Source organism: Sylvia atricapilla, chromosome 2, assembly GCF_009819655.1.
Source record: "Sylvia atricapilla isolate bSylAtr1 chromosome 2, bSylAtr1.pri, whole genome shotgun sequence".
NCBI lineage: Eukaryota > Metazoa > Chordata > Aves > Passeriformes > Sylviidae > Sylvia > Sylvia atricapilla.
This window is the reverse complement of record NC_089141.1, coordinates 22962069-22978666: the sequence shown is the minus strand read 5'-3', so window position 1 is coordinate 22978666 and position 16598 is coordinate 22962069. Positions and strand designations below refer to the sequence as shown.

The following is a 16598-nucleotide window of genomic DNA, read 5'->3' as shown; positions in this document are numbered from 1 at the left end:
TCCGTAAGAGTATTGTTAATACCAGCTGAAAGTATTTTCATAGTTGCAAACCACCGAGAGTTTTGGAGAACTCATGTAAGATGAAGCCTGTGATACTCTAGTTTGCAATAATTTAATATCTTGGTGGCTAGCCCCAGAAGAGGTGAGAGGTGGCTGATTATTCCCTTAGTCTAATGGCTCAGGGATTAGGATAAGTGGTTCAGCCTCTGGCAAGCAAAGGCTACTACTGCATGTTGCTGTTGCAGTCTACAAGAACTGCACTTGTGCAAGTCAGAGGTCTGGCATAACTCTACATGGGCTGCAGCAAGGGACTTGACAATTGGAGAAGCCCAGTAAAGAGGAACTTTCATATTATACTGATTTACTGCAAACTACCAGGATGCAACAGTAAACTCTTCCACTCTCTTCACATTACTCTTATTTATACTTAACATCCAATACTTTGGCTGTCATTCTTTAATCAAGATTTCTTTTAAACCTGTCTGAATTGCTTGGGGAAAACCCTGGGTAAATATTGTTATTAGTTAAGTAATAAGACACAACAGGGTGTGAAATATTGCCCTATAACTCATGCCTACTCTATAGCAGTACATTGAGTGGCACAAGGCCAAATGGCTTTGTGTGTTATTTTTTTAGTTAAATCAAATTAAAAAGACACCAGCAAAGTGTCTGTGGCTGTTAAAACATGGCCATGGTGGTAGGAGGAAGGGAGAACAGTCATTTAATAAGTTGTGCTGTCAATTGCTCACTTTTTAATTTAGCGAACGATGAAAAGTACTAAGTGGAGAGCCCTGGAGAGAGGTGTCCTTCACTTATCTAAAGGACAGATTGGACAGAAGCAGCAGCAGCGTGAGCTCTGCCATCACTCTGTGGCAGCAGGTTTGCAAGTTCCACCTCTGGTGGGTTAAAAGTGTCCATTTGCAAGATCCCATTCAAACTTTTGTCACTCCGCGTGAGCTGCCGTTTAACTGTGGCTTAATAAGGTGCTTCCAGGACCATAAGTTGCCTTGGGGGCATCTGTCAAATTGGAAGGCAAATTGAGGCTACCACTTACGAAAATCACCGGATAGATTTTTACTGATGACTTGAGATTCCAACCAGTTTCCTGGGACCAAACTCAGCCTCTGCCTAAGTGAGATGGTGATGTCTTATTTGGCTCACATGGCAAGAAAAAGGCATCAGTAATGTGCTGCACACTAAAAGACTCTTATTAACAGTTTTCTAACTTTTTGAGCCAATCCACAGTCCCTTTTAAAAAAATTCAGCTTGTATATAACACAGCGTGCAATCCTGGCTGCAGGGGGTGGTTTCTTTGGCTGGGATTGTCAGGGCTTCACTCTGGCCGCAGAGATGAACTGGCCGCCTCTGAGCTCTCACTTCTGTTTTAGTTTAGAATGACCTTTTTATGAGTAAATGAATCCTAATCTCTTGCTCTGTGTAATAGCCCATTTGCTACAGGAGGGAGTCTGTTTCCAGGAATGGGCTAGTGCATCTTGGGTTGGCTGTATATTGGCCTTTAAGGAATGAACCCCTTGCACTTCAAGGAAAACGTTAAATTTTCATGGCATCTTTTTTTGTTTGCTTTGTGTAGACAGTTGCTGTTGTGTCCCTTACCCAAGGCCCATTAGCTATCCAGCAGCTTCTGATTCAGACAGCCAGGCTAGAAATGTAGAAAACTACGTAAAAAGATGCTCATTAATCCCTATTTTGTTCCTCCCACAGGCATTTTCCTTACATGTCCAGCATTTCTCACATGCTGGACTCCCAGTGCAACAGGAGGATTCCATTTGCTTTAGTCTTTAAAAGCCAAAGCAGTTTATTTGTGGAACTTGCTGTGCTGCTTATTCTCTGGTGTAGGGTGGGATGTGCATGAATCCAGTCTAGTAGTCTAGAGAAGGGGAGGAACCTGTTTGGGGTTTTTTTTTTTTTCCCTTCTCCACAGAAAACACTGTCTTCCTTGAAAACAGAACACCAAGGTTAACAAAGTGCTTTCTCCCTGTGGTTTGGGTCTGGGACAATTCCCGGAGTGGCGCTGTGTCCTTTGCATGTGCTCATGTGTCTATGTTGGCTTGCAGTTAGCACAGAAATGCATCAATATTCCTGATGACAATAAATACAGCTATTAGGATGAGTTGAGAGCTTATCTTAATTGGGTAACAGATGAGCAGGCGTATGTTGCTGTTGAATCCATCAGCATTAACTGGGCAGAGGTAAGTTTGATCAATACTGACACTTGAGTGCATGGGTACCCACTGGAAAATATTAATTTACAATCATGACCGGCACCTCTCATTAACCAGAAATGTGTTAACCCTAATTGGTTCAACAGGGCCCTGCTGCACCACACTGAGCTGCTCACAGACTTTCTTCCAGGGCCTGAGACAGTGTCCTACGGATGGAACTTGATGGTGCTCAAGTCTGTGCTTTGGGTGGCCAGGCTGGCAGCTAACAGCAGCATCCATCAGGCCAGGAAGGTATGCAGTGCACACCCACCTGGGTATGCAGCCCATATGGCTGGGTAGACACGGAGATCTACCTATTTGTCTGTTCATGCCTTATGGCCAGCTTGAATAGGAATTAGGCTGAGTAGTACCGACACTGATTTATACCATCTGCAAGTCTGTGCCACAAATCCATGAGCATTCACATCCTCTGTGCCTGTGTTTGCACTGGGGGGCTGCATGCAGATATGGACTGAGCACACTGGTGGTAGCATTAGGTTGCCCTCAGAACTGTCAGGGTATGTAAACAACACTGCTTTTAATGGCAAAACTGTATGTATATGTGCATGTGTATGGAATACTTATGAGGATGTGTGAAAAATGTTTCTTGTGCTGTAATGCCAGCAATGACAATTTGTTTTCTTTACCTCAACAAAATCCTCACAACCATCCATTCAAAGCAGTCGTCTTTGGCATGTGCCATAAATATGCATAGTGTATATACAAATATGAGCTGTAAGAGTTGAAATCATCTTGTAATTAAGGTCTACGCCTGACAGTAAGGAAATCTGAATTTGCTCTTAGACCTTCAGGATCTGTGGAGATAAGACTGCTGTCCACATCCACCAAGGAAAGAATGAGAAATTATGGGCTTAAATTGTAACCTAGATCCTCTTGCTCCATATTAGGAATAACTTTCTAGCAGTAAGAATAGTTATGCAGTAAAATAGATTGCCTGCGAAAGTTATTGAATTTCTTCCTTGAAAAAAGAATAAAAATCTGAGTTTGACAAATATCCATTAGAGCTAGTTAAAGGAAGAAAAGAAAGGAGAGTATGTGTTTTGGAATGCTTTTCACTTTTGTTTTCTGGTGCCTTTAGAAGCATAGATGAATCTCTGCTTCTTCAGCTGAACATGGCTGGATGTCAGCACTGACTATGCTTACAATAACATAATTTGCTACAAATTTATCTGAAAATTCAGCTGGTCTTAATATCTGTCTTCGGTTTTAATGGTCAAGCTTACATAATGGCCTTTTCCAGTCATCATAATTTGACTGCCCCCCTTTGATATTCTGGGACCTGCAATGAAAGACACCAGGCAGAAGGAAGCAGTATCTTAGTCAAATGATTTTCAAGATCAAGAAAGATTTTTCTCTTCAAAACTTTTCTGGGCTTGTGATTTCTCGACTCCTTAATCTTTCTTTCTTGTTTTAATGATGATGGTTGTTATGAAGTTTTTCATAAAAATTCAGTCCAAACGTGTTAGCAGATGAAAATGTTTGATTCTTGCCCTGTTACCTGGATCACGATTGCCCAATCCCATCCAAGTCCACAGCACTCTTTTGGTCTTATCAGCTTTTGGTCTGATCCAATTAACCCAGTAATTTTTTTTGGCATTCAGATGTCTGTATCATAATCGATTTCCAAACCACTAGCCTTTAAAAGAAAAAGGCTGTTACTTCCATATAATTCCAGAGGACAGTTAACCATTCTCTTCTCCTTTTTGTGTAACAAACTTTATGCTCCCATGTGAAGTTAAAAAGATGATTTTGTCGTCCCGTTTCATCAGAGGATGCTATGAGGGAATGCATGAAACCCAGGGAATATGAAGAAGAGCAGTAACATCCTGCAAAGAAACACATTCCAGTAGCTGACCGTTTGCATGTATGAATAATTCCAGTGAGGCTGTCTGAAAGATTTATTATTTGGCAAAAAAAAGGAACAACTGTTAGCTTGTTTGAATGCTTCCACAGTGAATGAGTATGGCATATGGAGATTGAGAAATGAGGTCAGACTCTCTTATATCTAACTCTTGCTTACCTGTAGCCTGGGTACTTGGTATCTTGGTATTTATAATATTTGTACCACTACTGTTTCTTGGAGCATCTTTCACAGAAGCTCAATGGGGAATCATCCAACAGTTTTGTATGAAGGCTTTCAGTTTGTGAAATCACAAGAATGTTCCAGGTTTGTGTGGTGTTTTTTTTTTTTTTTTTTTTTTTTTTTTTTTTTTTTTTTTTTTTACTTTTCTTAATGTAACAGTTTTGGAAGGAGTTTTTGGTCTCAGCTGGGAATTTTTGATGAAAGAGCCCAGCCAAACCTGAAAATAAAACAGCACGGTGGCCAAGGGTTTAACCAAAGAAGCTGGAAGTTGCATAGAAGCCCTTACTCTGGCTCTGTTCCTAGAAGCCAAAACTTTTCTCAGGGCTTTTTGGTGGTATTCTGTTGGTTTTTTTTTCACCTGGTGAAGCACTTTCTTTGTCTTTGCTAAGGGGAGTTGTGGGGGAGGGGGGGCTATTACTCTTTGTACTAGCTGTCTCAATAGTTGTCAAGTGAGGAGGAGATTGGCTGTGTAGGCCTGCTAGAGCACTCACCTGGGATGTGGGAGGCGGCAAATACAAGAACAAGGACTTTCCCAATCCAGCCAAATGCCTACCTATTTGTTAAACTTGAATAATTTCCTCTTGTTTTCGAAAAACAACTTTGACAGGTCTTGTTTTTTTTCCCCTCCAGAGAGCAATGACTCATTGTCTGACTGACTCAGAAGCTCATCAGTCTCACACATGCCTGCTGGGGAATTTATGCTGAGGTGTCTTCCCTGGTTGGCTCTTGCACCTCTGGAAGTGCAGAGTTCCCTAGAATGTGTAGAAGTCATAAACCTCACTGAGGTCATATAATCTGCTTCACTCTGTTAGCACCCTACTGAACATATCTGGATACTTTGGGCTGCCCAAAGTGGTTTTGGTGGAGAGTATTTGTCCATGAGAGAACAGCAATGCGTGATGATGTAGGCCACCTGTAGCTTTCTGGTGTATGTTCTCAAACTAATCTGTGACAGGGAGCCATCCATGCTCTCCCAGGGAAACTCCAGAGGTGCTTAAAGGTCTGGGAGTGCTGCATTAATTTTTCTTGGTGAGTCGGTGGGGCCACTCTCATGATGCCTGAAGGATACTCTAAGTCAACCTAGGCAGCTAGAGAATTTGACCCCAGGGGTGTTGGCAGAAAGGGCTAAGACAGATATCTATGCAGACACGGTGGCTTTGTCCTGAGCCTGCTCTGCCTCCAGCTGCATTACGTGTGCTGTGTAATGAAAACTTTTGGCAACATGAGAAAATAGTATGGAAATAGCATTTTCTGGCCATCACTAGCCTGCTGCTCTCTTTTTTCAGAGCAACATTTACTTCAGAGAGAGTTAAAGCAGACAAGCCATTGGTATTGGGGATAGTGAAAAGAAATGAGATAAAGCCTCATGCAAACAAGTGTTGGCAGTCAATGGAATTGTACTTCCTTTTTCCAGGGGCTGGATCTGGCATTGTGTCTTACAAGCCTGAAGAGATTTATTACCTCTTTGACTTGATCTGTGCAACGAGATTTATGGCCAGGGTGAAAGTGCCCAGAAACAGCACTTCTCTCACTCTTTACCAGCACTCTATCTACCCAACACAAAAATGCCCACCAAGTCAGGCGCTCTCATAGAGTGGGCATCTCTCAGGCCAGAGAGCTCAGCTCTCTCCATGCTCAAGGTATAAAGTTCAAAGGGAGCCCTCACAATGGACCCAGTGAATGGCTCCCTGAAGGTAATCTAGACTGAGAGGAATACCAGCTTCTCAAAGGCAGATCAAATAATTGCAAGGGAGTTCACACCTTCTTCTCACACAGAAGGGCCACGGCTGGCAGACCTCAGGAATGAGGGGACTTACCTGTCTGGCTCTTCTGATATGCTCAAGGGCTGGTGACCTGAAAGGATTTATGGGGGAGACATGAGAGATGCTCTTCCACTGCCCACACAGTGAATTGAAAGTTCTTGTCCAGTGAACACCGTGCCTCAATTTTTTAGTCTTCACTCCAGTTCACCTCTACAAAGGCTCAGGATTTTAATTCAGAGATGCCCTATAACTGACATTTCTGTATTTTACAATGTTTTTGTTAGTGGTAGAGCTACAGAATTATGGGCACTTTTATTGATCACTCTGGAAGTCCTTGTACACATCAGCCTTTTCAAAACACAGAGAACTTTCCTCTGTGATTCCCAATATTCCATTTAAGGCAAAAACTGCCTCAGCATGTAATGCCAGGGCTCTAATGTGATTGACCTCATCTGTCTCATCTCTCCTCTGGCACTCCAGGTGCCTCCATAAAGCTATGTATTCACAGATGGGGACTTGTGACCATTTCTCCAAGCTGAGTAGTTAAGTCATTCTGCCTAAACCTGCTAGAGGGAGATACAGGATCTAGGTTTTCGGGGTTAGATCAGTTTAGGTAGCTGCAGGTTACTGTTAGGTGAGAAGGTAGGACCCAGGGCAGGAAAAGGGCAGTTCTTCAACTCATGATGGAGTGTAGATTTAGATTTTCTCAGCTGCTGCACTCTTAAGTCCACCTGAGTTGATGGCTGCCTTGCCACTCACAATGTGGCTTAACTGAGTGGAATTTTATTTCCTGAGTGTACAATAAAAAGCCCAAAGGTTACCGTATCTGTTAAATTACAGGAAAAAGGAAGAGGGTGGGGTAGGGGGGATAGAGAAAGAAACTTCCAATGCACACAGTTCATCTCCAGAGTGACAGAGAATAGGGAAAGGGTCATAGAGGGTTTCAAAGCAATTTATTGCCTCTACTTCTTCATTACTGATATTTCCAGAGCACAGTAACATCTGCAACCATTCCAGACCCATTGCTTCCCTCTAGTTGTTGATTTTTTTGTTGCTCTTTTAAAAATGTTGGCTTCACCACTTCTTTCATCTGCCTTTTATGTGACTTTTTTTTCCCCCACTATATTAATTTTTGTCACTGAATTGCTGGAGACCCCATGGATGCTATACAAGGTGACAGTTCCTGAGCAGTCAAGAAGAAAAACAGTAAAATAGAATGACAGAAGCACAAAAAAAGGAGGAATGAGAAGTCCTCCAGAGCTTTAATTTCACTTCCTCTATTTTGTCTGTTTGCAGGGGCAATATAAACAGGAGAAAAATGACAACAGACTGCTTCACTTCTAATGACATCAAATGGTTTGAGTCTGACATTGATGGGGAACTTGGAGAAACCACCATCAATTCGCCAATTCTTCCTTTCCCAGTGCCCTCCATCTGGAGGAAGCTACACCCAGGTATGGCACAGCAAATTCTTCACCTCTCTCTGCATTGCTGGAATATCATCTGACATGCACAAGAAAATATGGAGCGAGTTAACATTCCTGCTATATTGAAGAACTAGCATAAAAGTTCAAGTTTTTTGAGGTTTCATACTCCACGTGACCTCCAGCAAACTTACCCTGTTGGAGAGATTCAGTGTTTTTCAAGGCCAGCTGAAGCACTGTCTATGTTAAAGAAGTTGGCATCAATACAGAGCACGTTTTCTTAATGTAGAAAAGGGCCTTGCTGTCCTTTCAGGAATGAATCCTGCACATAGATCTTTCTGAAGGGAAAACAGTGAATAAAACAAATATAGGCTTTGCAGACATAAAATGTTTATTTCTTAATGGAGAAACCTTTGATGTTGAAGAAACTAGAATTTTTTTTTAATCTTTTTTTTTACTTTCACAAGACTTACATTCCTAGACAATGTTTTCCAAGGGACATATAATTTTTCCTCAGAAGCATTTTCTGCTGACAAGTGATCTAGTCATGCTGAATTTCAGGAAAACAAAGATGCTTATTGAGAAATTTAGACACAATTAAAAACTGAGATGTGAAAGGAAATTTGCTGTTCTGCCTTGAATGTCCTGACTCAACCAGAGGTGCAGCATCTCTCTATTACAGAAGACCTTCATTGTTTCTCTTAAGGGATGATAAGAGAGGCTTCAGAATGGGAAGCTGCAGGATCTCTGGATGCTATTTTAAAATCCTTAAACTTTGTTTCTTCCCCAGAATTTACTTTCCAAATGGGAGATGCAGCCAAACAATTGCCCTGCCTGGGGTCTGCTGTTTCTTACAGTGTTAGATTAGAAGTTGGTCTTTTCCTTCACCTGCTTCGTATCTTATTACTCCACAAGCAGGATTCAGATGCATATTCAGCCACGTTAAAGTGGCTGGTGCCTAGATTGAGAAGTGAGAGTAGGCTTTACTTAAGTGACTACATTTTTTCTAGTCTTCTGATTCACAAATCATAAATGCTCTTTCAGACAGCATGAACCATGATGAAAACATGTTACCATTGTCATTCTTTTGTAGGCAGGGCAGCACTGGCAATGAAACAATTTTCAATAGTACTGATAATCAGAATTTAAGGATCAAGAGGTTGGAGACTGTTTTTTCAATAATCCTAATAAGTGATGTTGACTGATTATGGTGAAAGCAACATGATGAACTGTAACTACAGTCCTTGGAAAGTCTTCTTGTGCACCTCTTATGCATTTCCCATCTTGCACTTCACTACCAGCTCCTCTTGGCTTAGAGAAGAGTCACTGAGGATTTCATGTGTCCAAGAGAGTCTATTTTTTTGTTTCCATTCAAGTGGTTTGATGTTCCCTTGCACCTTTTCTCAGTAACAGCAGAACTGCATATCATACTCCTAAATGCACAGACAACCACAGCTTCAGCTGAAATTTTCTTTATGTGCCTGCTCATTCAAAACTGTCAACTTGAATAACAATATCAAAATATTCTCAGATTATCTATTTGATTGGAGCAACCAGAGAGAACTATATGCCAGAATTAGTCCACAAGGGAAAGCCAATGTGAGTTCTGCTTTGCTTAACTGATCCCTGACTTTGTGCCTTTTGAAACTATTATGCCTAGCTTAAGCTCAGTGATACTTCAGTAAATATCCTTGCTCTACAGAGTATATAATGAGACTGGACAGTCATACATCTATCTCATTTAATTTGCTCTCAGAATAATTCTGTATTTTTAGGATAAGCTTCATTTTCTGTTGTAGACCACATATAATGGCAACCTGAGCCCATCTAATACTATTGTACCGTTGCTACTTTGCTCCCCTTGTGTGTATGTCATCATGAGTTTTTTCCTCCCTGCCTAATGTGGAATTTTCTGGGCCAACAAATCAATGAAGGATTTGGTTGATGGTAGTTTTAGCCCAGTTTCTGTCATGACAATGCTTGGGTTTCTGTCCACTTATTACAACGTTACCACAACTTACCCTGTTCTTAATAATGGCACAGTTCCTCCAAGTTCTGTGGCTGATGCAAAAGGATGACAAGGGGTCTCTTCAGTGCAGGTATATAACATTACCCCTGGCTGCCTAGAGGCACTCTGGGCTTTGCTCTCTTCTTCTGGGGCAACTTTGATATTAGAGTGACTGAGTGAGTAACTTCTTCCTATCTCTGTGATGTGTGTGCACAAAGAAGATGATCTTCTGCAATTTAGTTTATCTCCTTCGAAAGCAGACTATACGCCAGGTAACTACTTTTCACAATGCCATCCAATCAGTCGTGTTGACACTCTGGTGTCACCTTTGTGACAGCTACTTCATAGAGATAACAGAATGCTGGTAGCCAATTAGATTTTGCTGATAGCGACACCACAGAGCCTGTCCAAGGGGGAGACTGTGCACACCCACAGCTTGACAATAATAATATAATTGAAATGGCAAAGCCCAGAGAGGTTAATGTAGCAACCTATTACAGGTAGCTGCATATGTACAACCCTATAGCAGGGTAGTGGCATACAAGGAGCTAGACAGTCTTTGAGCCTCTCAGCTTTAAAATTCTAAGTCCGGTAAATTATTTTCAGCAAATTAACTAAGAACGAGCTCCATGGCTGATTTTCTCTCACAGGAGACAGGGGAGCAGCCACTCTGTCCACACTGCACTTGCCTTTGCTGTGACAGAGAAGCAGGAGCTGCTCTGTGCCATGTCCCCAGGCGGCAGGCAGGTAATTCTCCCTCGCGCGCCTCTTGTGAAGGCAGCAGGGAAATGCAGGAGGCTGCAAGCAGCACAATTTCTCTGGCCACCGCAAGAGCCCTGTGTGCTGAGTCACCTCACACGTACTCAGGGAACAGCCAAGCGTGGCCGCTCAGACTGGGTGTTCTAAATCATTGTAACCTTTTGCAATGTTTTAAGTTTGCTACTTTAAAAAAAGAATAAATCTATTTCGTTTCTACTTCTGAATTTCTTCTTTATACTCTGGTGCGCTCTTCGCAGAAGCAAGAACTATAGACATGTACTCTGGGGAGACGGGTTATTTCTCCAGAATGGAATGAAAAATACTCCCCGTGGTTTTTCTGGAATAGGGATGCGAAAATGCTGGTCCTCTGCCTTTTTTATTCTCTTGCATTCTTTTCTCTACAAAAGAGAATGCACCCTCTCTTGCAATTAATCTTCATGATTGCAATGGTAGGTGAAGGTATTTCCAGTTATTTGTTCTTGGCTTGAGGAAGTCTGGAATTAACTGTCCAAATCAGGTCATCTGTCTATAAAAGCTTTTCTAAAGCTTTCCTAAACCCTCTGTTAAGTGCTTTATATCCAACAACTGACATGGAAAAACTTTCATATGCTTCCTCATGTGCACATCCACCTCCCTTTCAGTCTTCATTGCTCCTGCATGCGCAGTTGCCATGTGTAGAGCTGCACATGAGAGTATGGATGGTATAGGTGGTTGTATCCCTGGGCAGGTTTTTATCCTGGCTTTTCAAATCACACCAAAGCTCGTTCGTCTTCATCAGCCCTGGCAGATAAATCACATTCACAGTAGTGCAGCTGCACTCATGGCTGACAATGGGGTGTATTTTTCATAGTGTGGTAAAGGCAAGATCCTCCTGCTTCCCTGTAAATTGAGTAGTGTGTCTGTTTCAAATGATGAGATGAGCAAATAGACACAGTCATCTGAGGCATGTGCTAGATGGAGCTGCTGTTCATGCTCAGGGTAGCCTGTACCATGCCTCCTCGCTGCCTGAAAGACTTGTGACTCCAAGCTGCTTACTTACAGAGCCTTGCCCTATATTGTGCTTCTCTTTTGTGATATTTTGAAGCTTTCACGTTAAATTAATGTTTTTACTCTACTGGTGGAGAAAGTATCACTTCTGGTCTTGAATGGAGGATTTGAAGACTTTGATTGTTTTGAAGACAAGGGCAAGTGAATATTTTTCCCTGTTTTCACTTGGGAACTGGAGTGACTCAGGACACATGCTCATGAGGTCAGCACAGAGCTTGGGTTATGGTTATGATGCTGCAGTCACACAATGGCAGTTTTAACATCTCAGTTGCTTTATCCTCCCTTGAACATTGCTTTGTGTTTTGCAGGGCATGTGGCTATCAGAGAGAGAGCTGACTAAAGGGAGGTGTTCTGGGTTTAAGTTAATCTCAGCGAACTTCAATGAAAAGTATGTTTTAGAGCTGCAACCTCACAAACAGGTGAGAGGTTTCCCGAGTTCCATTATACAGGCAGAGAGGATGGGTGACCTTGAGTTGTGCTCTGCTTCATCCTGGCAGAAGCTGCACTGCCTCCCAGCCACCTCTCACTTGTGCCATACCTATGTTCCCCACACAAAGCCCTTCCATGCAGGATAAATCTGGCAGGCACACAGCAGTCTCATACAGGGTAGAGGCATGTGAGCTCAAACATACCCTGAAAAGGAATCTGTGCTTTCCCAGGCATATAATAAATGCAAGAAGGGATGAAATGCTGTGGGTAAATGGCTCAGACTACTACTCTGCTCTCAGACATCAGGTAGTGGGACCAATACAAGGGGGTACCTGTGTGTAATCCTGCTTTAAATGTGAAGGTAGAATGCAGATTACAGTGCTTAGTGCTCTGAGGCACTACTGCTCTGTTATTTCCAACGTCGTCGTGAGTTTGGGGAAATTGAAAGAAGACTGAGATCTTGTCCATTCTCAGCCAATAATGGGAGGAAAAGTGCAGAGATACTCAGTCCAAAAATGGGCCTGGAACAAGGGGGTCACAGAGAGAATTGAGAAGGGAGAGAAGCTACCCTTCCCCCAAACTGGGGGTGGAGGGTAGCTGAGCAACAGAAACCTGTCAAGATAGTAACTAATAACAATTAATAATTTATTGTACATCAAATAGCTCTTTTCCTCCTGGTTTCCAAAAGCTCTTTACAGACTATATATAGCGACTGCATTACAGTGTGGTATGCACTTTTCAGCAGCATGGTTTAGGAAAAGCCCTGCTGCTGAGGCACAGTGGAGCCCCATCAGCCCAGAGGAACACTAGGAAAAGATTTTCACCCTCAATCCTGCATGCTTCACTGTTTAAAAGAAAAGAATAAAAAGAAGTGTACTGTAGCAATCATCTGATGAGTAGAAAGAAGGCAGAGCATTGTATGGGTGTTATTTCTTCCTGCCTACAAAGACAGGCTGTCCCAATAAATTCAATTTCATAGACATTGAGAGAAGGAGGACGGGGGTTGAAGGAAACAAATGCATTTTAGAAAGCCTACGATAATGACTTAAAATTGCTTTTCTTCATAATTGCAATTTTAAGAGCTGACATCTAGTGATAAGCCAAGTGCTAGATGTTGATGGCTCATAGAACATGGGATCTGTAACACTGGCTGTTACACTTATTCTTATCTATCCTTGGACTTCTTCAATTCACAAAGAGGATGATGTTGCTTCTAAGGCAGTTGGAGGAGGATGAATTAGGAACAACACATGTGAGCACCCAGAAAGAGCAGGTCTGCTGACAGACATGCCGTCATGCATTGTACCATTTTTCTCATTGCATCTGAATTGTTCATCCCTGCCCCAAAGTGCTGCCTTCACCTCCTTGAGGGAAGACACAGAGCAGGCATCTGAAGGATAGAGCCGAGCCCTACAGGACAGAAGCATGTGCCTCCCTGAGAGGACTGCAGGCAGTGTAATGCTTGTAAAAATGCAATTAAAAGAGCTGAGCAAACAAACGATAAATAATGTAGTAGGAGTTGGTGTAATGAACCTCCTTAGGAAAGCTGGCCCATAGGCCAGCCTCAAGTTCCCTGAACCTGAGCAGGAGAAACCCAGCCCCTTACAACCACCCAGTGCATAAAGTCACTTTGGAGGAGCAATTAAGGAAGAAGCTGCTTACTCCATTGCTCTTCAATCACATGCTGTTAAGTTTAGGGGGTGATGGCAAACCCCGGTGGATTGACTGAGGCTGCTTTTTCTAAGGGAAAGCTTACTTATGTAAATGTGTTTAAGAGGTGCCTTTCAGTGAAACTGTTTGCTACATTTCCTGAAAAGAGCTAATGGAAAACCTCTCCTTAGAGATGATGCAGTTACGGCTGTGTTATGGATTTCACCTGTGGATGCCTGAAACTCAGGTGACCAGCTACAGAGATTATCTCTTCAGGTTATGGCCCTGTTAGATTCAAATGCTAAACTGTCAAGAGACCTCCCATTTCCTGCTTGTTTTATTAGGCTTTGATAGACATGTAGTGCTTTGAGTGCATTTTGGGTTGTAATTCTTGCCAAGGTCAGTTGCAACTATGAGATCATGGGATTTTCTTGTTTTTTCCCTTTCCTGCCTGTGCTTAGATTTATAGCTATGAAGCTCTCCATTACTATGGAAAGACTGATTTTGTCATGGAGCTTGCAGTTACTATTAGGAATAAAGGGTCCTCACAGCTTTGAGCCAAGGGGAGTGAGAATGAACTGATGTTGGAAAGAGATTCGTGGAAAAAAAAAACCAGCCTGGCTTGAAAACCTCACCTAAACTCCTGTTCAGTCTATGCTTGGGAATGGGACAAGGAAATTTTTTCTTCAGGCAGCAATCCTTGTATACTGTTCTTGCAGCGGCCTTGAGGTTTTGGCAAGAGGGCATGGATTCCCCCTTGTGTCAGAGAATAACAAAGAAAACTGGAGTAGTACACTCCAACTTTTCCTGCCAGGCTGTGTGCCTTAAGGAAGGACAGAAAACATTACTGAGTACTGGAAGGGAGGCTCTGGGAGGCTGCAGTCAGGTGAAATAGCAGCTTCTGTGTGATTCAGCCAGTGACAACAATGGCACAGGACCAATTATTTCCTGGAAAAGTGTCCTCTGCCTTGTTGAGCTGGGCAGTCCATTTGAGCACTGCCATTTGGTTCTTTCATGCTGACCCCTCCCCGCAAATACTGATATAGCCTAACATCATGATGATGATGATGTTTAGTGTCAGTGGGATATGCAGCTTAGGGTGGGTTTTCTCTGTGTTTGCACCATCCCTCATGAACTCACTGTGGGGCTGAAACCTGTTTCTGGGTGAATTTATCCCCCAGAATGCAGCATCCCCTTGGCTTTGGTCCTGTACACCACTTGCATCCCTCCTCACTCAGCTGTAACCTGCAAGACCCCCAGTGACACATCTTGTGGCATCTGCTGTCTGCTGCAGCATTTTCCTGGAGAAGGGAGCATGTATCAGCCCTTCTCTTACAATGGAGCAGAGATTCCCCAAAGGGTGGAGAGGGGAGAAATAGAAGCAGACAAGAAAGAAGCTCATTCAGTGGGGTAGATAGTGCAAAAAATGATACCAGGCTCATGGAGCAGATGCTGTAACACTGCAGTAGTCCCTGTTGGATTTCTTATCTAAGCTCTAGGCTCCTCAGTGAGCAGGACAAAATCTAGCTGTATTTGTTGCTTATGTTCACCTCCTTACCTTGTACTGGTTCTCTTGTCCAGCTATTTCAATTTCTCTCTTCTGACTGTTTATTAATCTCTTGGTTTTTCTCTAGTCTCACACATTTCTTCCATGCCAATTCACAGACCCAGTAACCTGACAGACATTTTATTCAAGCTGAGGTCCTTCCCCAGCTCTAAGTGCAGAACCTTTTCTTGTAACTGTCCCTGTAAGGGTTCTTAGAACTGATCTGTGTGTTTTGCCACCTACTGATCCATTGTGTCTCATCAACTGAGACCCTCCTGCTGCTGATAAATCAGTGTACACGTGTCCCTGCTCTTTACTGAAGAAACCAGAGCTGTGTGTCTCTCAGGAACTCAGGGAGAACAGCAGTGTTTCTACAGAGCAGTCTCAGTGCTGACAAAATCTTCAAAGTATATTCCCACTAGATCTAACATCATTCTTGAGGTGAAGCATATGGACTTCTACCTCATAGTTTTGTGTCATGATAAATTTATCTGTATTTTTCTTGGCTGTATCAATGGCGTATTTCTGGATTGAAGCCCACGGTCCTGCCAAATGTCATGTTCTCACTGCCCATTTGAGATCACAGAGCCTCCCTTGAAGCTGAAAGGTACCAACTTTCCTTCTGTTTCTTTACAGCATCTCAAACAGTAGCTGAGCTTTTGCAGAGGGGAACAAAATTGAAGAAGATGGAGGGTAACCCAATGCAATAACTCCAGTGTTCAGTGCAATACTTCACTCCTATAAATCAAGTCTTGGAAGTTTCTAAGGAACTAAATCAATGATGCATCAGACACTATATGTACAGGCCTACATGTAACAAATATTTTTATTATTGGATTTGTTTTGAGTAAATGCTTTTCAAGAGACTGTTATGGGACACCTACAATACTGTAGTTATGGTACAAGCCCTATGGAATGGTTTGGGATAGTCCTGGTCCATTGTCTTCCTTACAGCAAAAGCTTGTCTTTTTTCACTGGTGGGGAGGTGAGATACTGAGAGGGAAAATTTAGAGGAACGGGGAGGGCTGGGTGGAAAATGTTCATTCAGAGATCATTGCATTGTTCAGGGCTCATCTTTGCTTTGAATCCATGACTGTTTTTCCTCAAGCCTCTGGAGAGACAGTTTCTGCCTCCCCCATGTCCCCTGCTGCTCTCTGTAGCACAGCCTGCAAGGGGCTGTGAGCAGCACGTGAGGATGGCTCTATGCCCATGCTTGCTGCAAGGACTGGTCCCTTCTCCTCCATCCCCATCCTGGCGGCCACACCACGTGCTTTCCCCAGAGCTTTGTAGCTTTTGCACTCTCCTTTATGTAGCTCTGAGCAGGGGGCTGGCAGGATGGGATGGAGAAGATGGTGACAGCAGGAAAGAAGGAGGAAATGGGGAAGGAGGGAGGAAACAGTGGGGGCCTGGGGAGAGATGATCATCGCCTCTGATCTATTATGAATTCTCCTGGGAGACAGCCAGTAGGCTAGAAAGTGAATGATAGCCAAACCAGATGAGGAATTGTTCTGCGTCCCTGATGTATTTTATTCTCGACAGGCATTTAGTTTCTTTAACTATCAAACTAACTATTTCTCATATATATATTACATAAGCTGTGAAAGATAAGGCACACACACCATCAATCAATTCTCCTGTCAGAATCT

General features: G+C 42.8%; 1 long non-coding RNA gene across 1 annotated transcript; it reads left to right on the top strand.

Annotated features, from left to right (window-relative positions):
- Positions 1-2380: 2380 nt before the first annotated feature.
- LOC136373845 (uncharacterized) lies at positions 2381-7562 on the top strand. The gene is made up of 3 exons (XR_010745750.1): positions 2381-2474; positions 4013-4231; positions 7386-7562. It is a non-coding gene; the product is annotated as an uncharacterized lncRNA (long non-coding RNA).
- The last annotated feature ends 9036 nt before the right edge of the window (positions 7563-16598 follow it).